General features: G+C 30.6%; 1 long non-coding RNA gene across 1 annotated transcript; it reads right to left on the minus strand.

The window, feature by feature from the left end:
• Positions 1–10,003: 10,003 nt before the first annotated feature.
• LOC142219610 (uncharacterized) lies at positions 10,004–10,805 on the minus strand. Its single transcript, XR_012717663.1, has 3 exons — positions 10,653–10,805; positions 10,326–10,558; positions 10,004–10,258 (listed from the first exon to the last, which is right to left on the minus strand). It is a non-coding gene; the product is annotated as an uncharacterized LOC142219610 (long non-coding RNA).
• Positions 10,806–12,211: the final 1,406 nt, after the last annotated feature.

Consider the following 12,211-nt stretch of genomic DNA (forward strand, 5'->3'; position numbering starts at 1 on the left):
TTAATGTTGAAAAAAACTTGGAATTATATTTTCATACAACCGTAACGTGGGTGAGAATTATATTCATAGTGCATGCAATTATATGTTACTAGAACTCAGAATCCCTTGTCGCATTATGTTTTCATTTTCACCCAGAGTGCGCCGTTGCCCTCATCGGGGATTTTGTTTTAGTGGATGGCGACGAAAGTTTTATTTGTATATTTGGTAGTGAATTCCCAGAAATTTAGGGATTTTTGTGGAGGTTTTCGAAATCTGTTCACTATCATAAATCATAGCCTTCATTCCCAGCAAAAAAAGCGTTGCCAAAAAAGTAATGAACATGTTCTTTTTGGATCCGGAAGTGGTGCAAAATTGACGCAGAAGCGATGAATTTTACACGGGCTTGTTATAGGACGGAAGTCCTCCATTTCAACAGCCGTTGCACTGAATTTGCATCACTTTTTTAGGTGTGATCCGAATTCAATATTTTGGATGTAAATTAAAAAATTCTGTGATATTTTGTCAAATAAATAATTTTCATTATTTTTTATAATTTTTAATGGATTCTAACGCTTGTCGGAAACGTTAGACGTCAAATATTTTCAAAAATTCACAAATTTTTCAGATTGGATTTAGTATTTTTTTCGACAAAATTTAAATGATTTGTACCATTTTATGAATTCTTAGTCTGTTTTTAATCTTTTTGAAACAAAAAAAGTTAAAATTTCCCATTAAAAGTATGCAAAAACCAAGTTGTAAAAAATTAAATTAAAATAACTTCCTGGGTAGTTAAAATAAAGAACACCATTGGGAGTGCATCTTCTGGAAGTTCTTTTAAAGTTGTGCCTTTGGAAGAACTTCCAAATTTTTTTGCTGGGTTCTTAAGAAGGGACCCAAAATATGAAATAAAAGTTTCCTCCTCTTCATTCCATTTTTACATTTCTTTTGGGGGACGCTTTAAATTGCAATTTATTCTGCGTGCCTAATAAATTTTTCTACTATTTTGAAATTATTTTTTGAAGTCGAAATGTTGCAGTATTTTTCAAACTGTAAAATTTCAGGTAGTACTTTTCAAATTTCAAGGAATAATTTTAAAACTTTAAAAATTTTCTGAAATAGTTTTCAAACTTACTGCCCATTTCAAAATAACTCTCCGATAATTAGAGAGAATCTTTGATTTTTAATGACGCCATAAATTCAATTACAACTCAGTGTCTCAATTATTTCCAGTTTCAAGGCAAAGGAAAAAAACAAAAAACACGAGCCAGATAGAAATCACGATTTAAGACATTAAGCAACGGGATATTGGAATACCTTAAACCAACATTACAACCTCAAGTCTAGTAAAACAAATTTAAATCAGTGGAATTTAATCACATTAAAAAAAAAGTATGTTATATCTGAAAAATGCTTCTTCTATGTACTGCAAGTATTTTTCAAACTGGAAATTTTTAGACAATACTTTTCAAATTTAAACCAATAATTTTAAAACTTTAAAATCTCTAGAAGTAATTTTCAAATTTGTGAAAAACTCAAAAAATCCAAATGAATTCTCCGACCATCAGAGGGAATCTTGGATTTTTAATGACGCCATAAATTCAATTACAACTCAGTGTCTTAATTATTTTCAGTTTCAAGGCAAAAGAAAGTACAAACCAGACAGAAATCACAATTTAAGACATTATGCAACCGGATATTGGTATATTTAAAACCAGCATTGCAACCTCAATGCTAGTAATTAATTTAAACTCAGTGGAATTGAATGACAATCATTATCCACCATTTTAAGAAAAATTATTTCCTTCTCTACACCTACACTCCAGCTCACCCGCATCACTTGCATCCAGGGTATGGCTATCTTTCTCACTCTCTTTCCAAACCACAATCTGGAAGATTGTAATTTAAAAGTTCTGACATCAGTTATGTGCTGCCTTTGGGCAATTACGGAATTCTGGCAACAATATCGTTTTGATTTGTCGAAATTGCCACACCTTGACATCGACGGATGCCAAAAATGCAAAACGCTCACTCAAATGGCTATGTGAAATGGAACAGCAGTGATAGAGTTGTAAGCCAACCACGGTTGCCACAATTGGTAGAATTCTACCAAAAATGGTAAATTTTTTACTGTTTGGTAGATTGGTAGAATTCATGATGTTTCGCTAGAAATAAAATTTTCACAAAATTTTCTATAGAAATAAAATTTTGAAAAAAAATTCTATAGAAATAAAATTTTAAAAAAATTTCTATAGAAATAAAATTTTGAGAAAAATTTTCTATAGAAATACAATTTTAACAAAAGTTTCTATAGAAATCAAATTTTGACAGCATTTTCTATAGAAATAAAATTTTCTATAGAAATAAAATTTTGACAAATTTTTCTATAGAAATAAAGTTTTGAAAAAAATTTCTATAGAAATAAAATTTTGAGAAAATTTTCTATAGAAATAAAATTTTGACCAAATTTTCTATAGAAATAAAATTTCGACAAAATTTTCTATAGAAATCAAATTTAAAAAAAAAAATTGCTATGGAAATAAAATTTTGACAAAATTTTCTATGGAAATAAAATTTTGAGAACATTTTCTTTAGAAAAAAAATTACAAACTTTTCTATAAAAATAAAATTTTTACAAAATTTTCTATGGAAACAAAATTTTGACAAAATTTTCTATGGAAACAAAATTTTGACAAAATTTTCTACAGAAATCAAATTTTGAGAAAATTTTATGTAGCAATAAAATTTTGATAAAATTTCCTATAGAAATAAAATTTTGACAAAATGTTCTATAGAAATAAAATTTTGACAAAATCTTCTATAGAAATCAAATTTTGAAAACATTTTCTATGGAAATAAAATTTTGACAAAATTTTCTATGGAAATAAAATTTTGAGAAATTTTCTATAGAAATAAAATTTTGATAACATTTTCTATAGAAATAAAATTTTGAAACATTGTCTATAGAAATAATATTTTGACAAAATTTTCTATAGAAATCAAATTTTGAGAAAATTTCTATGGAAATAAAATTTTGACAAAATGTTCTATAGAAATAAAATTTTGAAAAAATTTTCTATGGAAATACAATTTTGACAAAATTTTCTATAGAAATCAAATTTTGAGAAAATTTTCTAAAGAAATAAAAACTTGATAAAATTTCTTATAGAAATAAAATTTTCTATCGAAATAAAATTTTGACAGAATTTTCTATAGAAATAAAATTTTGACAGAATTTTCTATAGAAATAAAATGTTGACAAAATTTTCTATAGAAATAAAATTTTGACAAAATTTTCCATAGAAACCAAATGTTGATAAAATTTTCTATAGAAATTAAAGTTTGACAAAATTTTCTATAGAAATAAAATGTTGACAAAATTTTCTATGGAAATAAAATTGTGACAAAATTTTCTATAGAAATAAAATTTTGACAGAATTTTCTATAGAAATAAAATTTTGCAGAATTTTCTATAGAAATAAAATTTTGAAAGAATTTTCTATAGAAATATGATTTGAAAAATGTCTATAAAAATAAATTTTGTCAAAATTTTCTATAGAAATAAAATTTTGAAAAAATTTTCTATAGAAATCAAATTTTACAATAATTTTCTATAGAAATAAAATTTTGACAAAATTTTCTATAGAAATAAAGGGTGGTTAAAATTTCCAGGGCCGATGTTGATTTTGAATAAAACACAAACTATTTAGGAAATTATTGTAATTTTATTTTATTATGATATATTGATATTACTCAATTATGTCAAATCACATGATCTTGGCGGCCAATTGACATCGCCATTACGTGAGATAACACGGCCATTGAATTTGCTGCGCAAAAGAGTCATTGTTTCGTTAGCTCTGTGGCAAGTGGCACCGTCCTGCTGAAACCACATATCGTCCAGATCCATATCTTCCAATTCGGGCCATAAAAAGTTCGTTATCATCTCACGATAGCGAACACCATTCACAGTAACTGCCTGACCGGCCTCATTTTGGAAAAAATACGGCCCGATGATGCCGCCAGCCCATAAACTGCACCAAACAGTCACTCTTTGTGGGTGCATTGGTTTTTCGACAATCACTCTTGGATTCTCATTCGTCCAAATGCGGCAATTCTGTTTATTGATGAATCCACTGAGGTGAAAATGTGCCTCATCACTGAAAATGATTTTTTTCGAAAATTGATCATCCACTGTTGCCATTACTTGGAACCATTTAACACGTTGTTGAATTGTGTATCTCTCCATGGTTCAAATTGAGTAAGTCTGAAATAGAGAAATGTCAAATAAAATTCGAAAAAAAACGTGGCGTTTAGGTGTGGTTCACATTCAACTTCGGCCCTTACAATTTAACCACCCTTTACAATATTGAAAAAAAAAAATTCTATAGACATAAAACTTTGACAACATTTGCTATAGACTTAAAATTTTGTTACAAGTTTCTATAGAAATAAAATTTTGTCAAAATTTGCTATAGAAATAAAATTTTCTATAGAAATAAAATTTTGGGAAAATTTTCTATAGAAATAAAATTTTTAGAAAATTTTCCATAGAAATAAAATTTTGACAAAATTTTCTATAGAAATAAAATTTTGACAACATTTTCTATAGGAATAAAATTTTGACAAAATTTTCCATACAAATCAAATGTTGATAAAATTTTCTATAGAAATAAAATTTTGAAAATATTTTCTATGGAAATAAAATTTTGAGAAAATTTTCTATAGAAATAAAATTTTGACAGAATTTTCTATAGAAATAAAATTTTGCAGAAATTTCTATAGAAATATGATTTTGAAAAAAATGTCTATAAAAATAAAATTTTGACAAAATTTTCTATAGACTTAAAATTTTGACAATATTTTCTATAGATTTAAAATTTTGACAACATTTTCTATACAAATAATATTTTGACACAAATTTCTACCGAAATAAAAGTTTAACAAAATTTTCTATAGAAAAAAAATTTTGGGAAAATTTTCTATAGAAAAAAAAATTTTGGGAAAATTTTCTATAGAAATAAAATTTTGTCAAAATTTTCTATAGAAATAAAATTTTGACAACATCTTCTATAGAAAAAATATTTTGACAAAAATTTCTACTGAAATAAAATTTTGAGAAAATTTTCTATAGAAATAAAATTTTGTCAATATTTTCTATAGAAATAAAATTTTGTCAAAATTTTCTATAGAAATAAAATTTTGAGAAAATTTTCTATAGAAATAAAATTTCTGTAGAAATAAAATGTTGACAAAATTTTCTACAGAAATACAATTTTGACAAAATTTTCCATAGAAATAAAATTTTGACAGCATTTTTTATAGAAATAAAATTTTGACAAAATTTTCTCTAGAAATAAAATGTTGATAAAATTTTCTACAGAAATAAAATTTTTACAAAATTTTCTATAGAAATACATTTTTGGGAAAATTTTCTATAGAAATAAAATGTTGATAAATTTTTCTATAGAAATAAAATTTTCTACAGAAATAGAATTTTGACAAAATTTTCTTTTCTTCTTTTGACAAAATTTTCTATAGGAATCAAATTTTGGGAAAATGTTCTATAGAAATAAATAGTTGGGAACAATTTCTATAGAAATAAAATCTTGGCAAATAAAAAAAATTGACAACATTTTCCATAAAAATAAAATGTTGAGATAATTTTCTATAAAAATAAAATTTTGACAAAATCTTCTATAGAAATAAAATTTTGGCAACATTTTCTTTGGAAATAAAATTTTGACAAAATTTTCTATAGAAATACAATTTATCAAAATAAGATTTTTTGTTTGGTAGTTTTTCCAAATTTTGGTAGATTACTTTTGGCTTGATTGGCAACCGTGAAGGCAACTCAACATAGATGAGATTAATTTTGAGCTGCTGCTGACGCTATTGCTGCTGCTGCCACATCAATTTGTTGGAAACAATTTTCAAATGAAATGAAAATTCTTTCACGTCTTCAACTGCAATTACTTTAGACTTTAGCGTGCCCTTGTAATGTGGAGTGTAAGTGAGTGAGTGTTTGTGTGTGAGAGAGAGAGTGGAAGAGCGAGAATGTCTTCTTCTTAGTCCCCTAAGAGTCATACTCATTTGTATGAATGAGTTTGTGTGAGTCGTGTATGTTGTATGAATGGGAACGTATGATCTGATTATAATTCATCGGATACCAGCAACGTGCTTTTGCTCAACCGCAAAATTTCCTAACACACAAATTTATTTTATCCTTGTTAAGTGAAGAAGCTTGCCTCTTCCATGGCATGAGTATGCTGCTAGGATTCGTGCATTACTTTGCATATGCACAGACTTTGGCGGGATTTGTGGTAATGAAAGGACAAATGCACTGTGATTTTACAGAATTTTTTTAATATTTTTTGGTAAGTAGAATAGTGTCAAACAGATTTTGCAAAAGTGCAAAATAATCGTCCAAGATAGTCTCAGTAAACCTTATACCAGAGAATTAGGTCGCCGAGTTGCAACGCTTTTGGCCGGAGAATGAAGCCGCCGAGTCGCGCCGCTGATTTGATTCGCCGCCGACCATTTTTTGCCAGTCGACGCCGCCGACGAATATGTCGACTCATCTCGACTCAAATTTAGCCGCCAATTAATCAAAAATATCGATTTAAATCAGAAAAATGTATTAATAATTGTCGTATTTTTGCCAAAATTTTGAACTTTTCACCCACAATCAATTAATTTCAAACTGGTTTAACAGTATTGCAAAAATTTAGCTCCGAAAATTTTAACTAAATTTATTTTAATTTTAACAAAAATATATATGGGATTAGCCGCCAAGTCGCCGCCGCCGGAGGCAAAAATTTAGTGGCTTGTGCCGCCGACAAAAATGTATCGGCTTCATTCTCTGCTTTTGGCCAGTCGACGTCGGTTTCAATTAAATCGACTCATATCAACTAAAATGTAGCCGCCAATTAAAATAAAATATATTCTTTTTAATTTGGAACATATTCCCATTTTTGTTATTTTCTGACTAAAAATGGAATCTGTAAATTTCAAGACAAATCTTGCACAACAGAGGGAAATAAAATGAAAATTTGATTTTAAATTTAGTCGTGCAATTAATCTCATAGCGATTCTGATACTTTTATTAATTTTTATATAGAGAATGAAGCCGACCCATTTTTATCGGCGGCGGCGGCGGACACTAAATTTTTGCCTCCGGCGGCGGCGGCTTGGCGGCTGAGCCGATATAAATTTGTTCACTCGGCGGCGGACAATTATCCATTATAAAATCAATTTAAAGTTAATCGAATGAGATTAGTTGTACAACATATCTTACAAACAAATTTACTTTTCGTTAAAATGTTCTGAGCTAAATTTTTGCTAAATTATTATAGCAGCTTAAATGATTGGTTGTGTTCAAAATTTTGGAAAAAAATACGACAATTATATATAAATTTTTCTGATTTAAATTGATATTTTTGATTAATTGGCGGCTAAATTTGAGTCGAGATGAGTCGACATATTCGGCGGCGGCGTCGACTGGCAAAAAATAATCGGCGGCGACTGAAATCGGCGGCGCGACTCGGCGGCTTCATTCTCTGTTTTTATACCCTGTCCAGAAGACGAAGCCGCCGATTTTAGTCGCCGCCGACCACTTTTTGCCAGTCAACACCGCCACCGAATATGGCGACTCATTTCGACTCGAAAATTGGCTCCAATTAATAAAGAATATTAATTTAAATCAGAAGAACGTATTTAAGAATTTCCACCCACATTCAATCGATCAAGCTGCTATAATAAATTTGGAAAACTTTAGATCGTAAAAAAAAATCCAAATGAAATATAAATTTGATTGTAAGATTGGTTGTACAACTAATCTCCTCATTACCATTCGAATAAATTCAAATTGATTTTATAATGGATAATTATCCGCCGCCGAATAGACAAATTTATATCGGCTTAGCCGCCGCCGCAAGATGCAAAAATTGAGTATCAGCCACCGCCTGCAAAATTGGGTCGCCTTCATTCTCTGACCCTGTTATATACTTAGTGCAACACCCAGAAGGAGATAAGATAGACACATGGTGTCTTTGTCAAAAATTCTCAGGGCCAGTTCCTGAGTCGATCTTGTCATGTTCGTCTGTCTGTGAATTTGATGATAAAAGTCTAGGGCGCAATTTTAGTCCAATTAACTTAAAATTTGGCACTAGTATGTGTCAGAATAAAATTCTATTGATTTTGGAATAAATCGATTCGGATTTCGATATAGCTCCCAAATATATCTTTCGCATGATTTAAACTAATAAGACCGCAGAAGGCAAAGTTTTAATCCGAATTATTTTGAAATTATGCACAGGGCCACATCGGTGAAAATTCAGAGCTGTTGGCGGAAAGAACATGGCCTTTTTTATACCCACCACCATAGAATGGTGATGGGGGTATAATAAGTTTGTCACACATCGTTTGTAACACATCGAAATATCGATTTCCGACTATAACATATAAAGTAACAGGTTGGCTGATAAGTTCAACATAGTTCTGTTCAAGAGCGTTACAACGATTATAACGACCTTCCAATTTTTTGATACCATTTTGGTAGTACTCCTTCGGTTTTGCCTCAAAATAGGCCTCAGTTTCGGCGATCACCTCTTCATTGCATCTAAATTTTTCCCCTGCGAACATCCTTCTGAGGTCTGAGAACAAGAAAAATTCGCTGGGGGCCAGATCTGGAGAATACGGTGGGTGGGGAAGCAATTCGAAGCCCAATTCATGAATTTTTGCCATCGTTCTCAATAACTTGTGGCACGGTGCGTTGTATTGGTGGCACAACACTTTTTTCTTCTTCATATGGGGCCGTTTTGCCGCGATTTCGACCTTCAAACGCTCCAATAACGCCATATAATAGTCACTGTTGATGGTTTTTCCCTTCTCAAGATAATCGATAAAAATTATTCCATGCGAATTCCAAAAAACAGAGGCCATTACTTTGCCAGCGGACTTTTGAGTCTTTCCACGCTTCGGTTAACCGGTCGCTTTTCACTCAGCCGACTGTCGATTGGACTCAGGAGTGTAGTGATGGAGCCATGTTTCATCCATTGTCACATATCGACGGAAAAAATCGGGTGTATTACGAGTTAACAGCTGCAAACACCGCTCAGAATCATAAACACTTTGTTGTTTTTGGTCAAATGTGAGCTCGCGCGGCACCCATTTTGCACAGAGCTTCCGCATATCCAAATATTGATGAATGATATGACCAACACGTTCCTTTGATATCTTTAAGGCCTCTGCTATCTCGATCAACTTCATTTTACGGTCATCCAAAATCATTTTGTGGATTTTTTTGATGTTTTCGTCTGTAACCACCTCTTTCGGGCGTCCACTGCGTTCACCGTTCTCCGTGCTCATTTCACCACGCTTGAATTTTGCATACCAATCAATTATTATTGATTTCTCTGGGGCAGAGTCCGGAAACTTATTATCAAGCCAAGTTTTTGCTTCCACCATATTTTTTTCCCTTCAGAAAACAGTATTTGATCAAAACACGAAATTCCTTTTTTCATTTTTTTCACACACACAAAAAATTTTTTTTCTGATTCAATCACCAAATTAATTGATCCAATTAATTTTTTAATTGAAATGTCTTCAGTCACGAAAATGATAGTACACACAAAAAATTTGTTTTTGATTTCAATCACGAAAATCGCGGATTCAATCATTTTTTTAATTGAAATGTCTTCAATCACGAAAATGATAGTATCAATCACACATTTTGATTGAAAACCAACACGATTTTCAATTAAAAATTTAATTGACTTTTGTCACGGAATCAATTAATTGTGTGATTGAATCAATTAAAAACGTGATTGATTTTTAACATAAAATTCAATCACAGTTTTAATTGAATCATTTAAAATTTTAATTAATTTCGCGACAAAAATCAATCAACTATTTGATTCATTCAATTAAATAATTAATTGAAATTGGCTATAAATTTCAATCAAAAAATTTATATATTGCGACCCCAAAATCGTATTTAGTTTTATTTGAAATAAAAGAAAATGTGTTTCTTATAAAACATATTTAATATATTATTATTTTTTGAATTATGAAATAGACAAATAAATTTGGTTCTTGTCATTTTTGTTTTGTTCTAACATAACTTACAAATACAATTATTATCAATAACAACTATAGGGTGAAAAAATAAATTATATAAATCATTATCTTCTTATAATAACCATGTCAGCATGTTCCTTCTAATATGTAAATGCGCCTAAATTTCCAATAAATCAGCAGCCTGTAAGCTAAATTAGTTTTTCTGAAAGTAAACAGAATAATTCGAATTTAATTTTGTTCAACTAAAAATTAATTTTGTTAAACATCACCTGCATAGAATATCAAGTTCAATTCTTAGTTCCAGGTTGCAGATTTATAATCTTCTTTTGCAGTTGCAGTATTTTAGCATTAAAGGTGAGCTCGGTAATTTAATTTTGGTAACAATTCCTTTCCAAAATTTCCACGCAATGAAATCGTCTATTAAAATTTGAACCAATCGAAGACAAAATTAATGGGAAAGCAATGCAATATTTGGTATTATATTGATGATACTTTGCAAATTCTGGAAATAGAAAAAATATAAATGGAAAATACATATTTTTATTATTTTCGGATATTTTTAATATTTTTAAATCCAAAAGAAAGAACTTTTTTACCATTACATAATTCAGCTCATTAGTTTATATACCAGATATACTGCTCTCTACTTGGTTCAAACTGAAAAAGGCAGGTAAAACAAAAATGCAATTTAATGCCAACGCCACTTCGCAACTTCAAGGTGAATCTTCCAACAAACCCATACCGCTCTTGGCTTTAAGAAAACTAATAGTGAAAAAAATTTATAATTTTAAAAGATCAATACCCACTTGTTTTATTGCAAACATATTCTTATATATTTGATAAAATGATGGAGTTGATGGGATTGATTGGTCAATTTTACGAAATAAAATTGGTCACTAAAAGAAATGAATAAAAAATATATTATTTTAGTCCGTTTAATGTAAAAAGGCTTCAATGGAAAACGGTATTCACATTTCACAATTTCTTACCTTCAATAAACGTAGATTGTTTTCCATTTTTACAATACCACAAACGCAGGTAATTTCAAATGCGTTCTCTCATAAAGGGTGATTCTTTTGAGGTTAGGATTTTCATGCATTAGTACTTGACAGATCACGTGGGATTTCAGACATGGTGTCAAAGAGAAAGATGCTCAGTATGCTTTGACATTTCATCATGAATAGACTTACTAACGAGCAACGCTTGCAAATCATTGAATTTTATTACCAAAATCAGTGTTCGGTTCGAAATGTGTTTCGCGCTTTACGTCCGACAAATTTTGTTCAGCGATGAGGCTCATTTCTGGTTGAATGGCTACGTAAATAAGCAAAATTGCCGCATTTGGAGTGAAGAGCAACCAGAAGCCGTTCAAGAACTGCCCATGCATCCCGAAAAATGCACTGTTTGGTGTGGTTTGTACGCTGGTGGAATCATTGGACCGTATTTTTTCAAAGATGCTGTTGGACGCAACGTTACGGTGAATGGCGATCGCTATCGTTCGATGCTAACAAACTTTTTGTTGCCAAAAATGGAAGAACTGAACTTGGTTGACATGTGGTTTCAACAAGATGGCGCTACATGCCACACAGCTCGCGATTCTATGGCCATTTTGAGGGAAAACTTCGGAGAACAATTCATCTCAAGAAATGGACCGGTAAGTTGGCCACCAAGATCATGCGATTTGACGCCTTTAGACTATTTTTTGTGGGGCTACGTCAAGTCTAAAGTCTACAGAAATAAGCCAGCAACTATTCCAGCTTTGGAAGACAACATTTCCGAAGAAATTCGGGCTATTCCGGCCGAAATGCTCGAAAAAGTTGCCCAAAATTGGAATTTCCGAATGGACCACCTAAGACGCAGCCGCGGTCAACATTTAAATGAAATTATCTTCAAAAAGTAAATGTCATGGACCAATCTAACGTTTCAAATAAAGAACCGATGAGATTTTGCAAATTTTATGCGTTTTTTTTTTTAAAAAGTTATCAAGCTCTTAACAAATCACCCTTTATATTTTTTCAAACCTTTACCACGTGGCCGTTTGTTGTTGCACACTTTATTTATTTCAACCCTTTGCTATGATTTGTTGTTGCGTTCAAAATATTTATGCACACATTTTGAATGCAGCGGACAGAATGTCGCCAATCATGTTTTTCAA

The sequence above is a fragment of the Haematobia irritans genome, chromosome 1 (genome assembly GCF_050003625.1).
Source record: "Haematobia irritans isolate KBUSLIRL chromosome 1, ASM5000362v1, whole genome shotgun sequence".
NCBI classification, from domain to species: Eukaryota; Metazoa; Arthropoda; class Insecta; order Diptera; family Muscidae; genus Haematobia; species Haematobia irritans.